This window comes from Callospermophilus lateralis, chromosome 12 (genome assembly GCF_048772815.1).
Source record: "Callospermophilus lateralis isolate mCalLat2 chromosome 12, mCalLat2.hap1, whole genome shotgun sequence".
In the NCBI taxonomy this organism is placed as follows: Eukaryota; Metazoa; Chordata; class Mammalia; order Rodentia; family Sciuridae; genus Callospermophilus; species Callospermophilus lateralis.
Window position 1 is genome coordinate 72,913,081 of NC_135316.1, and position 6,000 is coordinate 72,919,080.

A 6,000-nucleotide genomic window follows, 5' to 3' on the forward strand; every position below is an offset into this window, starting at 1 on the left:
AAATCCCTACACCCCAGAGTCCACTGAAATCATTCAGACTCGACAAACCAAAGCCATTTGCCCTGCCTCACCTGTTCCTCTCCACAGAAACCACATTAGAACCTCTTACCTATGAGTTCCCATGACTCACTCTGCCTCCTGGATAACCCTGGTCCCTGCATCGGATGGCATCCTAACTATGAACATGGAGGAGTTTCAGTTTCTCTTCTTTAATGCAGTCAGTTTCTTATCTGTAAAGAAACTGGCGGGGAACTAGATGTCTAAAGTCAATTCTTACTTAATAGTCTCTGGCTTCTTTTTTTTTTATTATTCACATATAGCATGTTTATTTCATAAACTGATATAAGACTCAATAAGAAACTTCAGCATTATTAATATAGATTTTATCAAAATTTCATTAAATCATAATGTGACATACAAAAGTAAAATTTTATATAGCTAAATGTTTTATTAACAATGAATGATAGGCACCCTAAGCAAGTATGTAGTTCCAATTATTCATTTACTTAACTTCATTCATTCATAATATAATAGTTAACAAAATCCACACATCACAGTGTCTGTTTTCAAAAATTTGTTTGGTGAATTGTTAACAATGCAGCATTAAAATTTATTTATTATTGAGCCATCATTTTTTACCCACATAGTAAGATTGTTATAATATTCAATAAGTTGTAGATAAAATGATGAAATACCACATACCATATTGTACAGATTATATAAATGCTCTTATTATTTCTTTATCCTTTTCACAAATATTTATCTGGCATTTACTATATGCTAATTATCACTAAGTGCATCCTAATTATTTCAGATATTTCAAAAAATAACTGCAAGAAAAGGGAATTATAGATTTCAGAAGTAACTACTATTTCTCTAGTGAATATTGTATATAGAAATCTGCTAATGTCTTGGGGTATGCAAATATTTTTGAGATGCATCAGAGAAATGCATATGAAAAAACAGTACTATTTATCATGTTATATAAATGAAGTCAGATATCATACCAAAAGGTAGTCTCTGACTTCTTGATGTAGGAAATACCAAAAACAAAACAAGAAAAAAAATATGGCATATAGATTGAATAATTTTGTCCCATCATCCCCAAATTTCATCTGTTGAGGCCCTGCTCCCCAGTATCTCAGAATGTGAATCTTTTTGGAGATAGGAGGCTTTAAAGGGGCATTACGGTTAAGGTCGTATGAGTGGGTCTTTATTCACTCCGAATGTGTCCTTATAAGAAGAAATTAGGACACAAAGAGAAACACCCGGGATGTGCACCTATAGCTGAAAGGTCATGGGAGGACACAGCAACAAAGCAACCACCTGCAAACCAAGGTGAGAGGTCTCATGAGAACCAACCCACTATCACCTTGATCTTGGATTTCTAGCACCCAGAGCTGTGAGACATAAATCCCTGTGTTGAAGCTCCCCAGGCTGTGGTATATTGTTACAGCACCCCTAGAAAATCAGCACATATGGTAACAGACCAATTGTTAACCTTAAATTGTCCAGCAAGGGGACTTCCTCAACAGGAAGCCCCAGAACATCCTCTGGTTCTTCTGATGTTCTGCCAATTCACTCGGGCTCTATGCCTTGGCGCATCAAATGCAACTCAATATAACAAACATTGACTGAATGCCCATTACAATGAGAGGCCCTGGCAAAGCACACTTAATTCACCAAGGTCACAGAGATTGGGAGGTGGTGGGGAGGACTGATCGATCGAAAATCCAACTTCAGCCAAAAACACAAGATCTCCCTTCTCACATGTGACAGGAATCTCAACTCTCCCAGTCTCTCCTGGAGGGTAATAAGCCACCAGGAGGCATATGAAGGAAGAAAAGTAATGTGTAGAAATCCATATACTTAGGCCAGCCATGCCTACAGAGGGGGAGGAGGAGCCGTTCCCTGTGAGGAATTCCCCACCTCCAAGGGGAAGACAGCGGAGGAAGGAAAAAAGAACGACTAAAACATTGGAATGACTTCCTTCCCTAGGGCCTTGATCAACTCAGTGGAAGAGAACAGGTTTCAAAGCATGCTCTTAATATTCTTAGATATGCCTAGAAAAGCATGGAAATGGGAAGACTCTCAAATCCAAGCTCCATCTCTGGTTAAAAATATGATGAAATTGGGGGAGAAGGAAGCTAGGGAAAGGGTGAAAAGGACAGACAGATCTGGGGCTTGTCATATTTTTATATGTCAGAGACGACCATCTTCCGAAGCCATTCTATGCTCATAGATCCTTACCCACTGGCCACGTTAAAATGAAAGAAAGATTAAATATTCTATCTCAACATCTTAAAAATCTAAGTCCCACACACATCTAGCCACAGGGCGCTGAAGCACTACCAGCCGCCCTGGGAAGGTAGCCTTCCATCTGGGAAGCCCAGGGCCCTCATTTCCAAGTGACAAAAATGAAAGCTGGACACCAGGATCGTGCTCCTAGCAGAAAACAAAGCATAAAGATCCCCCAGCCCCCCCCCACCCCCCCGCTAAATATTCCTTTTGAAAATGCTCTTTATTTATGTCCATCTCCAGGGGAGAAAGCCTGTGGCTTGTCCTTCCAGGGTCCTCTCCTTCTTTCTTAAGGAAAGCTGGCCCTTCCAGGAGCTGACTCTGCATGTCTCCTAAATCACCCTTGCCCCACAGCCAGGGCCAGGACTGCCCATCAACCCTCAGAGCAATCTCAGGACAAACAGCTGCCTGCCAACCAGCATCTGGCTGTCACCCAAGGCTACAGCATGTGGGTATCAGGTCTTCTGGGGACAATCCTATTAAATAATCAGAAACAGGGCTGGGATTTGTGCAAAAGTGAAGAAGGTGCTTGGACCTGGAAGGAACCCAGCTGTTAAAAAAAAAAAAAAAAAACATAATAGAGGGTGTGGGTCCTGGAGGAAGAGCCCTGGACAAGGAGTCCCTAGGGTTCGTTCTGTCTTTGCTGCATGAACTTAGACAAGTCACAAAGCTTCTCTGGACCCTCTGTGTTTTATTTTCCCAGGAATAAAGAATTGGGTCAAGCTCTCAGGTTCTTTCCAGCTCTGAAAGTGTTATAGCTTCAGTTTCTTCAATCCATTTTGGTTAATATTCATAAAAAACAATCTGTAGCCCACATAAAACTGGGACGATTATTAAGGATACATCATTAAAGTGTCACAGATTGGAAATTTTTCCAACATCCAGAACTGTGACAGAATAAATTTCTTTTATTGAAGCCATCAGTAGTTTGGTATTTTGTTACAGCAGCTGTAACAAACTAATACAGGAGAATACCCACCCCTCCCCTCACTGGGAAGCTGAAATTGTTGGCTCCTTGCTTTCCCAGGAGCCAGGGCCAGAACACACACAGTTTCTAACACTTACGAGGTCCCTTCATGCTCATCATTATTGAGTAAACCCTGAACTGACAGAAGTGACATTATATAAATCACACAAAGTTCTAAAATGGTGGAAATTTAATACAAATAATTTATGGATGTCAATCTAACAATTACTGGCATTTAATTAGCAGAAACCTTCGGTATTGTTGTTGCTTAAGTGCATAGCACCTTAGAATAGTATCTAAACTTCCACAGATGTGGAAACACCTGTTTGGAGATCAGAAGCTAGCAGATGGCAAATGCAGGATTTGAACCCAGCCATGTTGACTATAATATGAGAATAGAGTTCTCTGGAGGAATGCCAAAAAAAGACTTTTCTTTTTAAATGAATACTAGTAAGGAAGAAAATACAAAGTTTCTAACTCTAAACTAAATAACAATATTTTAGATTTACCTTAATGTCCATTTGTCTGAAAAATGGACATCCCTAAAATAACAGAACTGGTCTGGGACCCCTGTTCTTTTCTGGCAACCGCTCCAAGGAGACTGACAGAAAGAACTAAATAATTTAGGGCAGAAATTATTCAGGCAACAACCAAGCCAGGAACTTTTAATTTATCAGAGTAATTATGTTGTGTTAGCTTAACTTATAAAACCAAATTCACTTTAAAAAGTTTTACCATTACAAATTCTGAGACACTTTGTAAAGCTTCTGTTTGGCAAATGAGAACAGTTGGAAAAATAAATATGTGCAGTGAAAAGAGCTAAAATATCTTGTTCAAAAAACAAATTCTGATAACTGTGAAAACTAAGCATCAGAACGTATGTCCATCCTCAAGTTTGGCAGAGATGCCACCATCAGAACCAAAGCACATTTAGCACATTTCCTGTTGGATCTTCTGAAGTAAGGATACACAGGTGAACATGCTTCCCAGTGCCCTGTAGGGATCCTCTGTTGGAGGACTGACAGCTGAAACCACACTTCCCCGTGGGTTTATCCAGACAGATCAAGTTTTGTTGATTTGCCTTGCCTCACACTGAGCTTGGGATGGAGCCATTGGAGCTCTTTCCTGGCCTGGCCTGAATGGGACAAGTCACTTCTCTGGGATTTGGCTTTCTCACAAAGTTCAAGAGTCACCTGCCTTACCCTGCCTAACCCATGGGGGCCGTAGGTCGAGGCTGCAGTGGCTCCTGGGATCCCTGCCAGTTCCCACAGACTTCCAGCTAAGCTGCCATTTAGCTCCCAGGTGTTACCTTTCCTCTCCTCTCCCAGCAAAGGAAAGAAGCTGAGGAATCAGAGGCTCCCTGGGGCAAAGTCTCTGGGTTCAAATGAAGCTCAGAAAAACTGTATGATCAAATCTGCAAAAGCTAACTTTTGCAGACCCCATGACCCAGCAATTCCACTGCAGTCTATGCCCCAAAAAAGCAAGTGCATTTCTCTTCCAGAAGGCCTGTGCTCACAAGAGGCAAGATGTAGACACAACCCAAATGCTCATTGACGTACAAAAGCTAAGCAAACAGTGGCATATTCATGTTATTACATAGCAATAGAAGAAGAAACTACTTTTATATCCAACGATACAGATATAATGTTGAGTGAAAGTAGATAGGCACCAAAAACCTACAAGTTATGATTTCATTAGCTTCAAGAAGTGGAAACTGCAATCAGTGGTGAAAAGAGGTCAGAACAGGAACTACTTCTTGGAGAGAGGTGGGCATCAACTGGAAGGAGATGTTGAGGAACCTTGCAGGATGCTGGAAATGTCCTAGATATTTTTCCTAATAGTGATTATATGAGTAGATGGATAGATAGATAGATAGATAGATAGATAGATAGATAGATAAAACTTCAAAAGATTTTTTAAAATTTATATTATATAATTATAATTTGTTTTTTCTGAATGTATATTTTATTTATTAGTACTGGGGATTGAACCCAGGGGCACTTAACCACTGAGCCACAACCCTAGCCCTTTTTATTTTTTATTTCAAGACAGGGTCTTGTGAAGTTGCTTAGGGCCTTGCTAACTGCTGAGTCTGGACTTGAACTTGCGATCCTCCTGCCTTAGCCTCCTGAGTCACTGGGATTACAGTCATGCACCACTGTGCCCAGTGTGTGTGTGTGTGTGTGTGTGTGAGAGAGAGAGAGAGAGAGAGAGAGAGAGAGAGAGAGAGATTTTTAATTTAAGCCAGGGGATTCTGAGAAGCAGGACTTCAGTCTCAAAACAGTGAGGAATAAGGAAGATTCTGATTAGGGAGCTCAAGTCAGAGCTCTCAGGCCTTGTGTTTAGTATTCAAGAGAGCTGAGCACTCTGAGACCATAACTGAAGCATGTGCACGTGAAAATAATGATCAATCACCATCTGTGATGTCCTTTCTAGGTGCCAGTTCTAAACAAGGCATTTTACAAACACGACCTCACTGAATGCTGACAACTTTATAAGGTAGGTAAAGTTATTATCTCCACTCTACAGAGTAATGACATGCTTTGCTCAAGAAGAACACACCACAGGTGAGCGTGTCAGGATGCTGAAGCGGATCTTTCCAGAGTGGAAGGACAGAAAGGTGTCCAGGGTCGGGGATCATTTTCCAGATTCCTCTGCTCCGGGCTTTATATTTCTTGGTAAGAGGTAGTTCTTCAGGAACAGGCACAACTTTCTTTCCTCTGGCAGCCAAGCAA